Source organism: Microcaecilia unicolor, chromosome 1 (genome assembly GCF_901765095.1).
Source record: "Microcaecilia unicolor chromosome 1, aMicUni1.1, whole genome shotgun sequence".
In the NCBI taxonomy this organism is placed as follows: domain Eukaryota; kingdom Metazoa; phylum Chordata; class Amphibia; order Gymnophiona; family Siphonopidae; genus Microcaecilia; species Microcaecilia unicolor.
Genome location: NC_044031.1, coordinates 343,458,644 through 343,472,173, shown reverse-complemented (window position 1 = coordinate 343,472,173; position 13,530 = coordinate 343,458,644). Strand labels below are relative to the sequence as shown.

Here is a 13,530-nt window from a genome sequence, read left to right as displayed (position 1 = left end):
AAGCAGTAGTCCATTCTCATCGGATAGTTCGCTGCTGTAACTTCACCCAGAAACTTCAAAATCTCCCCCCAGTAATCCTGTGCATTTTTGCATGCCCACCACACATGAGTCATATCCCCCACTACCCCACATTGCCTCCAACACAGAGCTGACCCAGTTTTAAACATTTTGACCAAGCAATGGGGAGTATAGTACCAGCTGTATAATATTTTATGACCGTTTTCAATTAGGGCACTAGACACCGAGACTGCTAGCAGAGATCTAAGTGCCACTTTCCACTGAGGTTTTGTATAGGTTTCCCCCATGGCCTTCTCCCATCTTGATAAGTATCGTTCCACTGGGTTAGCATGTAGAAGTAGTGCCCTATATATTCTTGAGATGCTACCCCTTCCTCCTCCCTTCATCAGCCCCTCCTCCAATTTAGTTTCTGGTAGCTTTAACTCGTCCTGTGCTCTACGGGCTATAAAGTCCTTCACTTGATAGTACTGAAAAGCTTGTCAGGGAGAGAGGCCGTGCTCTTGGCACAACTCCTGGAATGGCACCTTCTTGTCCGTTTCCCACATTTGGCCTAATTCACAGAGCCCCATCTCCTCCCATCGCTGGAAAGCTATATCCTGCTTGCCTGGTCTGAACTTGGGAGCAAAGCGAAGGAACATATGCCTATAGTATACTCGCCCCGGGAAAAAGTATCCCCTTATCTTATCAATAGAGGTCAGCGCATCATAGGTGGGCTTCCCTTGATTTTCTCCTAAATCTTCCTGCGACAACCAGGGGATAGCTCGCAGCGGAAAAGGTCCCATCCATTTTTGCTCCACCTTGTCCAGGCCTTCCCTGTATCCTGAAGCCATATAACTATCACTCTAAGGTGGGCTGCTTGTAAGTAATGTGTGAAGGAAGGAACTCCCATCCCTCCCCTCTCTTTCGATTGGTACATGACCTCTCTTTTCACCCTCGGGGGTCGTTTTCTCCAGATAAATGAAAATACCTTATTTTGGAGGGCTTGCAAAAAACTATCTGGGATGGATACGGGCAGGGCCATAAAAAGATTTAAAATTCTAGGTAATATAACCATTTTAACTGCATTGATCCTCCCACTCCAAGACAGCGTCAATCCCTCCCATCGATGTAGTTCTGCAAAGAGCCTTTTTATCATTTCTGGGAAATTTGATTGGAATAGCTCATCCAAACTCCTCGGAATATTGACTCCCAAGTATCTAATATGTCGTGCAGCCCATCGAAATGGGGAGGTAGCCTGCAACTGTGCTTTTTGTGGCGCTGCGATATTTATATCTAACACTTCTGACTTGTCTAGGTTAACCTTGAAGCCAGACACTCTCCCATAAGTCTGAAGCAACTCTTGTATCTTCGGGCCTGCAGGTCCTGGCTCCCGCAACATAAGTAATATGTCATCCGCGAAGAGGAGCGCCCGTGTTTCCAGGCCCCCCACCCGTGGTCCCCTTATACCAGGGTGCGTATGTATCTGAATAGCCAGTGGCTCCATAACTATCGCGAAGAGCAGTGGTGATAGCGCGCAGCCTTGTCGGGTCCCCCTATGTAGCTGAAATGGCTTGGAGAGTTTCCCATTTACCCTTATCGACGCTAAGGGCGCCTTATAGATCAGTTTAAGCCAGTGAATGAATCGTCCGGTGAAGCCCATCTTATCTAGGACTGTAAACAAGAAAGGCCAGCTCACCAGGTCGAATGCCTTTTCCGCGTCAAGGGACAGCAGGCACATAGATTATGTTCCTTTGTATGATGTATCAAGTGGAGGGCCCTACGGATGTTATCAAAAGTCTGTCTCCCATGTACAAAACCCGTTTGGTCTTCATGAATTAGCGTTGGGAGGTATCTCTGGAGTCTGGTCGCTAAAATTTTTGTAAAGATCTTATAATCTACCCCCAACAGAGAAATCGGCCTGTATGATCCACATAGTTGCGGGTCTTTTCCCGGCTTAGGGATAACTGTAATGCTAGCCAAATTCCATGTGGGGGGAGCTCTTGACTAAATTCAAGCGAGTTGAAGACCTTTAATAACAGTGGAGCCAGCACCCTCCCAAACACCTTATAGAATTTGTTAGTGAATCCGTCGGGCCCCGGTGCCTTACCTACGGGAAGCTCACTGAGAGCCTGCAGGAGCTCCTCTAGCTCAATTGGTTGTGACAGGACTTGGTCTGCACTAACTGCTAATTTGGGGAGTTCTATATCAGCAAAGTAATTCTCCATTTCCTCCTCCGGTGCCTCCTCCCCTGCCATATATAGTGTTTTATAGAAGTCCCCGAATGTCACCTCAATATATTCGGGATCTACGTGTGCTATCCCTCCCTCATCCTTTAGACTCACCACCACACTCTGGGTTGCAGTTAAGTTTATTGTCAAATTCAAAGTGGGACTGGCGGACCCGCTGAAGTTTTTCCGCCAGGTCCAGCTCATTTATCTGTTTTCGCAATCTATGGATTTGATCGATAACCTCCGCTGCCGGCCTGGGCCCATCTCGGTGAAGTGTGGTCTCCGCTTTCCCTAATTGTCCCCGTAACTCAGCTTCTCTGGCTCTCTTCGTTCTCCCTATGTGGGGTTTTAATGCTATCAGATGTCTGCGCATGACTGCTTTAAAGCTCTCCCAGAGTACTATAGGAATCACTTCCCCATTATCATTAAACTGGACATATTCCTTGATATGTCGCTCTAGGCTAAGTATGTTAGCGGGCTCTTGAAGTAAGGTGTCATCTAGTCGCCAGCCCCCTTTTTCCCGCCGGGTCTTAGGGAGGATTAGTTGTAACGATATGGGGGAATGATCTGTCCATGTGCGGGGTAAGATTTGCTGTGAACCTATAAGCCCCTGCATCGCAGCCTCTCCTAGCCAGAAGTCTATCCTTGATGAAGACTGGTGAACTATCGAAAAATAGGAGTAGCTGCACTTGGTGTGGTTTGCCTGTCGCCAGAAATCGACCAGGTGCCAGCGCTCAATAAATTCTTGTAGCACCGCCCTGTCCCTCTGGCCATATCCTGTGTGTCGTGAGGAGTTGTCTAAGTGGGGCTGCAGCGTTAGATTAAAATCCCCTCCTATCAGTAAGGAGCCCTCTAAGTGTTTTAAAATTATCCGATCTAACTCACAAAGAAAAGGTCCCTGATTTGCATTGGGTGCATAAGTGTTAACTACTGTATATACCTGCTCTGCTAATGAAAAAACTACTAAGAGGTAACGTCCCCCTTTATCTTTAACAATTTTTTGGACCTTCCAGGGCTTGGCTCCGCTAAATGCTATTAATACCCCTTTATTTTTTACGTTATCCCCATTGGATGCAAAATATATGCCAGGAAATTTCTTATGTTGACACAGATGCTCATGCCTAGGTAGGAGATGCGTTTCCTGTACCGGGGCCACATCCGTTCGAAGGCGGAGTAGCTCCCTAAACAGGAGCTGCCGTTTTCTAGGAATATTCAACCCTCGTGCATTAAGCAGTAGAAAATTTATTTCAGCCATGAGTTATCTAAGATAAGCGTATAAGTTGCTTAGATTGCATGTCCCCTCCTGTGACTCTCTCCCTTGTTTTCGAGTCATGGTCACTCTCCTCATAATGTTCGGTCTCCCCTTTTCGTTCCCCTCTTCCCTCTTCCCTCTCCCCACCCAACCATCTCATCCCTTCTTCTTCCCCTCCCTCCCTCCCCACCTCCCCCCCCCCCCAAAAAAAAAAGACTGCAGCTGCCCACGTTAAGTAACGTGGGTAGTGTAAGGAGAAAAGTGGAAGGCGGATGGTACCTCCCAAGTGTACCCACAGGGCCCGTTATACTAATTAACAATCCTTGACTGACATTCTTTAACTATAACCCAACAGCATTTATACATTGTCTCATTTTCTGTAACTCTATTAACTTTTGCAAACTATTTCAAACCTTTTTACTGACTTTACGTCAAGCAGTGTCCTGCGCCCAACAGTCTTTTAGTCATGTCTCTTAGTAGACTGATTAAGGGCAAAGTCAGGTTATCTTAGCAGCCGATTGCTGTCGCTGTAGGCATCGCGGCCCCTTCCCAGCTCTCTGCCATTTCGGGGGAGCCACCGATCTTCTTTGTGGTGGTTTCAATGCCCTTAGTGACTCTCCCAAGTTTTCTTCTGGCAAAATCTCCTTGGCCTCTATCAAAGATCGGACTTGTTGCAACTTTCCCTCCTTGTAGAAGACCAGCGCGAAGGGGTGTCTCCATCTCTAGCGGATGCCCATCTCTTGCAATCGCTTGGTGACTGGTTTTAAATCCGCTCTGCGTTTTAGAGTGGCTGCCGCCAGATCTTGGTATATTTCTATTTCATACGAGTCCCATTTGAAATTTGGGGTCTGGCGCGCTACGTTTGCCACTTGCTCCTTCAGCTTATAGTCTTTGAAGCACACAGTGATATCTTTGGGCAGATTCGTTCGCGGAGTTCCGAGCGCCCTATGAGCCCGCTCTAAATGAATCGCTGACTGTTCCAGCTGGGTTCCGCTCGTCGCCAGGAGGTCCCGTACTAGCCTCTGGATCGTGTCCTCACAATTTGAATATGTTGGAGTCTCAGGCAGGCCTCTGAAGCGCAGATTACATCTCCGGCTGCGATTCTCCAAATCCTCCAGTTTGTCCAGGATTTGCTGTTGGGAGGTCTGCAAATCGCCCACTTGTTGGTCAAGTGCGCTCAATGTTTCAGCGTGGGAGTCCAGCCGGGTCTCCGTATCCTCTAATCGGGCCCCCAGCTCTCGTATTTCCCCTCTCAGATCTGTACCTAAAGTTGCCAGATCGCCCCACATGGCTTTCAAGTCCGCTCTGATTTCTTGCAGCCATTGCTTTCAGTCAGGCCATTGGTCCTCCTCCGAGATTCCTGCATCCATACCCTCCCTCTGGGGCTCTGCAGTCGATGTGCTTGCCGTTTGCTGTTCTTGGTTGTGCGCCGCGGTCGCCATTTTGTTTCGCCGCTCTTGCTGTCCCCGTGCCCGGGAAGGCGAATCGTGAAAGATCCACTTCTGCACTTCGCGATCGGCACAGCTGTTCGAACCGCTAGAGTGAACAGCGATGTTTAGCGTTGCTGCAGAGAATTTCAGCGCTCGAGTCGGGTATTATTTCTGATTTTTCGCCGTGGGTCACTCGGAGATCTATCTTCAGGCAGCTATTCCGCTCGTGACGTCACTTCCTCCTCATGTTTTGGACTTCTATTACATAAATACCAATAATATGAATAAGAATGGAGGATAGTCTAATGGTTAATGCAGTGGGCTTTGATCCTAGCAACCTGGGTTTGATTCCCACTGCAGCTCCTTGTGACCTTGGGCAAGTTATTTAACCCTCCATTGCCCCAGGTACAAAAAAAACAAAACAAAAAACTTAGATTGTGAGCCCCCTAGGGACATAGAAAGTACCTGTATATAATGTGTACACGCTGCGTACATCTAGTAGTGCTATTGAAATGATTAGTAGTAGTAAGTTTAGATTTGTAACTTGAAAGGTTGAATTTTGATAAGTATCTGCTATTGGTGCTCTTGTAAAGAGCTGAAATCTGCGAATAGTATTTTGCTTTTTTTTTTTCAGGGTGTGTGGAAAAAAATTGTATTGCTTCTTTAAGTTCACTTTGATTTTTATGGTGACAATACAAGGTGCATCCCCGTGTATAATACCTTGTATGGCATTAAGTATACTGCTTGTGCTGTAAGTCATATGGCTGCAGTTGTCCTTACTGAAAGAACAGTCTTGTGTTTTGACCACTAGGCGGTAGCAAACTCTCATAAGTACACTCAATGGGTTCTGAGTAACAGAATAGTACTGGAGGTCTCTAGGTTTGTACACTTCTGTGCTCCAGTCACAGCACTATACTACTAGCCTTAGCTAATTCGTAATATTTTCAAGGCCAAACCATGTCTCTATGCTGGCAGTCATGTGATTTGTATGGAACTCTCTTGCATTTACTTTTTTTTTTTAGATGTTTCAAAGGGACACAGAGTGGTTTCTTGTGATTCACTGGATTTGCAGCTGCTCATTTTTCTCCTCTGAAGATGTTTCCAAATCCATTTTTTCCTCTTAGGCTATATTCAATGTGTTTCACTCTTCTTAGCTATTTCAAGTACGTTTTTCCTATATCTAGTGACATACTAGGACTTGATAGTCAGCAGGACCTATCCAGGTAGGAGAGAGGCTCCTACCCATTTCGGATCATAACTGGATTTTCAGACGCACTTAGTGTCAAGGTAGTCAGACTGGATTTTCAAATGCAATATCTGGGTAGTTCCAGGGCAGTCTAGGAACAAAGCTAAGACCAATCCAGAAGCTATCTGGATAACTATTCAAGGAAGTTGTCACTCAGTAGTGGTCCCTCTTGACTGACTTGGATAGCTATCCGGGTACTGGCCCTGAATATCAGCAGTACTTGGATAACTTCAGTGGCTGCTGCATACCCAGATATCCAGCACTGATATCTGGGTACAGAAAAAACTGTGATGGCCTGCATTTGAAAAAATGTTGACTGATGCAAGTTTATTACTTCCCTAGTTAGTGAAATACCATATGCTTTGGTTTTATTAGGAGTATGCTTGTAAGATCAATTTCACGTGGCAAATTTGGATGTAGTCAACATATGATAAAAGGCTTGCTTCCTTAGTGATTATACAAAAACATTGAAAAGTATGGAGGTAATGGAGATCCCTGTGGAAGCTCACACTTTGGCATTCAAAAATCATAGCAGGCTAGTCTAAATTTTACTCATTTTCTACTTATAGTCAAAAACCATGGCAAAGCATTTTCCCTAATGCCCAGTTTATAAAGACGGTACCACAGCAAGGCAAGACTGATGAGATCAAATGCCACAGATAGATTTAATACTGCTAGGAAACTTTCTTTCCTACCATCAAATGAATACTTAATTTCTTTCAGTGGGCCACAAAAACAGATTAAGATCTGTAGGCTTTCTTAAAACAAGATTGTACCGGATCCAAACAGCACATAATCTTAAAAATTCTGTTCCTTGTCACTTGCAGCAGATGAATCCAGGAACTAGTGAGTTAAGTCTGCTTACCAGCAGCTGGAGAGAGATAAACTAAAGGCAGTGATGCCAGATGGCCAGCTGCTTCCTCAGTTAGTATGTATCTCAGCAGGTGGTGGACGGCTTTTTCTCCAGCTCCTGGGCCCAAGGCCTCTGAGGGTGCTCCTGGGCCGGTAGCCAGTTTGAGCCGGGGGTGGCGGACTGGTGGTGTCCCCTTTGGCATCATACGCAGTTGCTGGGTCCCTGCTGCACCTCAAATTTCCTTTGAACAGGCTTTTGCTGTTCTTTTCCTTCCCTGTTGGTTTCTGCCTCCTCACTTAAAAAAAAAAAAAAAAAAAAAAAAAAGAGAGAGAGAACCATAGAATTTGTTTAAAAACTGAGTTCTGTTTTCTGATGCCTGCTTGTCTGAGCCTGCCTCGAAGTGGAGTCGGAGAGGTTTTTTTTTCCTTCGGCTCAGCTGTCAGTTCCCGTGCTTTCCCGGTCCGAGGTAAGTCCTGCTGGGTTCCTGTTTGGGAGGGCAATGGCAGCGGAGGCGGTAAAACGCTGTTCCCGATGCGGGAAACGGCGTTCAGCGGCGGGCCTTTGCAGCGCGGGGTGTGCTGATTTTGCGGGACTCAACGACTGAGCAGTGGCCTCCCCCCACCCCCCCGAGAGTGTGTTTTCCTGCCCAGAGCAGGGCAATTCTCGCGCCATTTTGAGATCGGTTGCGGAGCCGGATCTGGTAGCGGTTTTCGGCAAAGCTTCTTCTCCGCTGGTAGGGGAGTCGGGGGGGCCGTCAGGCACTGTGGGCGGTGGTGCAGGTGCCATGGCTGCGACCTCCTCTGTTGCGCGGGAGGGGTTTTCGCCAGAGTTTATTTGGCTACTCCATCAGGTGTTTTTGTTGAAAAGGACCTTGCCCCCCCACCCCCACGCGGCTGTGACAGGTTCAGCCTTTGATTCTCTCAGGGGGTCTGGGGGTAACCAAGAAATTTTAGGATTTTCCGCAGAGAATTTCTTATCCCTTAAAAAGCCTAGGCTTTCTTTGGGGTCTGAGGAGGGGTCCTGCAGCTTCCTCCATGGTGGCTCTCTCGGAGCAGACGGGGTAGAGGACATGGAGGACAGTGTCCTCATTGACCAACCGGAGGACTCTTCCACCGTGAGGATTTTCCATAAGGAGGAGTTGTCCTCCTTTATCTCTCAGGCGCTGGAAGCCCTGAATATAGAGGACCCTGGGGTTGCGGCTTCTCAGGCGGTCAACCCCAAGATGGCTAGTACCAGACGACCTTCTAAGGCCTTTCTGGTACATGAAGCTATTGAAGAGTTGATTTCGGCCCAGTGGGTGGGTCCGGATGGGGGGCTGAAAGTAGCCAGGGCTATGGCCAGGCTGTATCTGGTTTCAGCGGACCATTTAGAGCAGTTTGCTCTACCTAGGGTGGATGCCCTGGTGACGGCGGTCACTAAGAAGACTACTTTTCCAGTGGAAGGTGGTGTGGCACTTAAGGATATGCAAGAAAGATGGCTAGAGGCCTCTTTAAAATGTGCCTTTGAGGTGGCCGCTTTGACACTTCAAGCTTCTGATTGTAGTTCTTATGCGGCTAGAGCTTGTCTCAGTTGGCTACATTCTGTCATGGATTCGATTTCGGAGTCTGATATGCCGGGAATTCCTCAGATGTCGCTGATGGATATTGGGCTGGCGTACTTGGCGGATGCCTTGTATGATTTAGTCTGTACTTTGGCCAAACTCGTGGCCTTGACCGTTTCCTCTCAGCGTCTTCTGTGGCTCCATCATTGGACCGCAGATATGGCCTCTAAGCAACGGCTCATAACATTGACATTCGCACTTCAGTCAGTCCCTTCAACACACTTCTACTAGTAACTCAAATAACACCATAACACTTTCTTTGGAATAAAATTTGGCTGCAGCTTTATTCACCAAACATCAGTAAATATCTCAACATCACCTAACATTGTCTTTGTAACATCAAATCTTTTAAACCCATTTAATTGCCCATAGCGGTTCACTAGTGCTAAGCCATTCGGTAACAAAACTGGCTCACTTTCCCCCACATTATCCCCCTTCTCCCCATGTGACTTACGGTGCCGTCAAGCCACATCTTACTCGTGGCGGTGCTGCCCCTGAGTTCTTTTCATTCCATCTTTCACAATATTCCTTTAACCGCCTCTGGTGCCTTTTAACCCCTCAAACAGGCCACAAGCGGTGACAGATTCCATCTTGTCACCGCTCCCCCCCCCCCCCCCCCATATAAGCTGCCGCCAAATCCTTGGTTAAACAATCCTCCAAGAGATCCTGGAGTGTACTCAAAAATATATCCATCCCAATTTCTGAAAGATGAACTCCATCTTTTCTATATAATCCTGCACAATCTGCAGAAATCAACTCATGCGCTAACACCAAACCTCCCATTCTTCCCATAAATTTAGACACTTCCCCATTCACTCTATGCCGCAAACGTTCAACGCCCTTAGGATTGTGAGCCCCACTCCACACTCGCCTGGGAATTATATGTGACCATACAATCATCGCCTCTGGGAAATAACACTTCACATCTAATAATTTTTTTTTCATAACCCGAATTAAATCAACTCCCTTGATGTTACATAAATCATTACCCCCCAAATGAATACAAATTAAAACTGGGGATGAAAATCTCCGGGTTTGTAGCAATGCTGGCACCAACTGCTTCCACATCATGCCTCGTATGGTCAACCATCGAATCGGAATACCGAAATCCACGAGCCAAGTTGGGTCCCCACTTGGACTCCCGAGCATGCTTTTGCACCCAGAAGACATATGAATGGCCACAAATCCACACACAAATGTCAGGAGGCAATCCATCTGCAAAATAAACTAAAACAGTTAACATGCAATATTCACTTTCCCTTCACGAATATATCCTTTCTCCAAAGACAAGCAGGCTGATATTCTCACAAGTGGGTGACGCCACGTCTGCCCTGGAGGATTTTAAAGCAAAATCTAAAAATCTCTTCTACGGCGTTCCATCGCGCGAGCGATCGCACTGCGCATGTGCGCACACCTCTTCCCGCGCGCTGTGCGGACACGCCCCTCAGTTTTTCTTTTTCCGCGTCTGAGGAGACACGGAGTTCGTTAGTGCTTCGTGTTTTCTTCAGGTCCTTGGAATAAAATCTCTTTTTTTATTTTACCCTTTTGGGTGTTCTTTATTTTTTCATTTGTACTCTTTCATGGCAGGCTCATTGTGGCTTATATATACAGGTACTTTTTGTACCTGGGGCAAGGAAAAGTTAAGTAATTGCCAGAGTCACAAGGGGCTGTGCCTGAAAGGAAAACAAAGCATATAAGCTTCTCTTTTTCTTTTTTCTTATAAAAGTGCTGGTATTTTGTTATCTGTGGGCTCTCTCTCGCCAGCAAACTAAACAAGCCCACATTTTTAGGATCCATTTATTAAAACTTTACAACTGGCTCTCCAGAGCTGTGAGAGCCTGCTTCAGCACACCACTGTCCTTAAGTCCCACAAGTGGTGAAGGTGTATGTCACAGGAAAAAAACAGGAACCTAAGCAGGTGCATCCCTGGTCAGCCACTGAATGGGCAACCTGGTGACACAAAATCAGTGGTGTAACCTTTGAAGTGAGTCTCCACCCGCCTCGGCGCCTCCTGCTCTGCAGGTCATTCGGGCGCATCGGAGGATGTGTCTTGGGCTGGATCATCTCCCTGTGAAGCGCAAGTAGTGTCTCAAAGACGAGACGTATTCTACTCTGCCAGGGATGCCCAAAGGAGATCATTCAGGAGTCCGACAGAGACCGATGCACGCTGGGTATAGTTATGCATCGAGTAGGTCTCCACCTGCCTCGGCGCCTCCTGCTTGGCAGGTCATTCGGGCGCATCAGCGGGTGTCGGTACCATCGGTGCCCAGAGCTTTGCTCCCTCTGTTATGGAGGTATCCGGGCTTCAGACATCAGTCGGTGCCGAGAGCGTTGCTCCCTCTGTTATGGAGGTATCCTGGCATTGGATGTCGATACACCGGTACCAGGTATCAACAGTGCCATCGGTACCGGGTATCATCGGTGCCGTGGATACCATCGGTACAGGGTGTCATGGGTACCGTCGGTACCGAGTATCATCGGTACCATGGGTGCCGTCGGTACCGAGTACCATCGGTGCCATGGGTACCGTCGGTGCCGAATATCAAAAGGAGGTATCCTGGCATTGGACGTCGATACACCGGTACCAGGTATCAACAATCGGTGCCGTGGATACCATCGGCGTCGGTACCGAGTATCTTCGGTACCATGAGTACCGTCGGTACCGAGTACCATCGGTGCCATGGGTACCGTCGGTGCCGAATATTATCGGTGCGTCGGTACCGAGGAGTATCGGTACCAGGAACATTGGTGCCATGATCGGTACCATGGGTCCCGTCGGCACCGGGTATCATCGGTACCATGGGTACCGTCGGTGCCGCATGTCATCAGGGCATGGGTGCCGTCGGTACCAGGTATCATGGGCACCATCGGCACCAGGTATCATGGGGCACCATCGACCATCGGTACCAGGTATCATCGCCCATCGGTACCGAGTACCATGGGTACCATCGGTATCGGGTATCGTCGGTACCATGGATACCATGGGTATCAGGTATCATGGATACCGTCGGTACATGAGTACCATCGATACCAGATATCATGACCAGGTACCATCAGTGCCATGGGTGCCATTGGTACCGGGGTGTCATGAGTACCGTCGGTACCATGTGTACCATCGGTACCGTCGGTGCTGTTGGTGCCAGATATCATGGGTACCATCGGTACCACAAGTCATGGGTACCATCGGTACCAGGTATCATGGGTACCATCGATACCAGATATCGTGACTATCATCGGTACCAAGTACCATGGGTACCATTTGTACCGGGGGTCATCGGTACCATCTGTATCATCGGTACCGTCGATGCCATGGGTTCTATCGGTACCATCGGTCACATCTCTGTTATGGAAGTCATCTGGCAGTCTGGTTTCGATTCCCTTACATTTCCAGATTTTGTCCTTGGCTTCGGGACCATGGATACCATTGGATGCCATGGGCGCTACCGCCTCCTGCGGCATCTAGCTTTTCACCTGGTCTCCTTCACCGATGCTGCCTCTGGTAGGGGTGTTCGCGGCCTACTAGGGCAACTTCTCGACCCCGTCGTAGACCTTACCGCACCTCCATATCGGACGCGTTTGGATCTGAGCTGCTCGGTTTGAGTGGTTAGCTCAGTTCAATGATGGTTCATCTGATGAACATGAAGGTCATGGGGTTTTCTCTGTTGAGAATCCTCTAGATCTTCTATCTGTCTTGACTTTACAGTGGAGATTGTGAATCAGCCCAATGCCCAGATGCTCGAGGTCCTGGACTACCATCTTCTCCTGAGTCTTCTGCCACTGCTCTAGGTACAGTGATGCGCAGACTCTCATGACTGTGTGCCTCTCACCTGGAAGAAGAGACTCAGCAGAAAATTGTAGATATGCTGTGCATACACTTCCTCATCTCGGAAGTTCTTTAGAGAGAAGAGTAGTTTTCCTTGTGCCTTAAGGGGTCGTACCTATACTCCTACTTCTCGTCAGCTGATTCAGGCTATGCCTCAGCACGCTCGTTCTAGTCAACAGCGTGCACCTAATCAGGCCCCTGCAGCTATTCCGCAGGAACCAGAGAGGGGTTTTTGACTGGCTCCAATTCAGCATAGCCACTAAAAAAAAAAAAAAAATGTCCGTACCGACCAATCTGCCTGTCGGGGGGGGGGGAAGTTTAAATTTTCTCCACCAAAGGTGACTTCTTTTATCCTCCAACCGGTGGGTTTTTTCAAATAGTCCGGTTAGGATACGTTCTCAATCGGGAATCAAACCCTCCACATTGTTCATTGGGAGCTTAATCCTTTAGCTTCCATCAAAAGTGAGTGCTTGCAGAGGAACTCTCCGCCTTTCTCAGCGCCAATGCAGTCGAGCCCGTTCCACCAGGGCAAGAAGGGTTGAGATTCTATTCCAGGTCCTTCCTTGTGGGTTGCATTCCATCATAGACATAAGGGGCCTAAACAGATTTTGGTTCAGGATGCGTTCCCTGGGCATCCTTCTTCCCATACTTCAGGAAAACGATTGGTTATGCTCTCTGGACTTAAAGGATACTTATACTCTCTTTGCATCCAGAGCTTGTTTTTCCTAGTGCCTAGCTGTTGTTGCAGCGTATCTTCATGGACTGGGAGTGCATGTGTTCCCTTAACACGATGATTGCCCGTCTCAACAGATTACAGCACAGTAAATATTGAGACTTCTAGACACATGGCTTCCACAGTTCACGTAACTCCCATGGCACTTTTGCACATGACATCCGCTCAGTGCATCCTAGCTTCCCAGTGGTATCAAGTTTAGGGTATCTAGAGGATGTGACCCAACTGTTCGCCAATCTTCGGAATTCCCCTCAGAGGTGGTTAATTCTCTCCATTTTGATTCTGAGGCGTCCCGTCCAACTTACTCAGTCAAAAGCTGCTGACGAAGGTTGCATCCCTCCTGCCTATCCAACCAAATTATTTTAATT

At 47.9% G+C, this 13,530-nt stretch overlaps 1 protein-coding gene across 1 annotated transcript in view; it reads left to right on the top strand.

Annotated features, from left to right (window-relative positions):
* The window catches only part of KIF15 (kinesin family member 15), a 1,036,090-nt gene that overhangs the window by 624,239 nt on the left and 398,321 nt on the right, over positions 1-13,530 (top strand).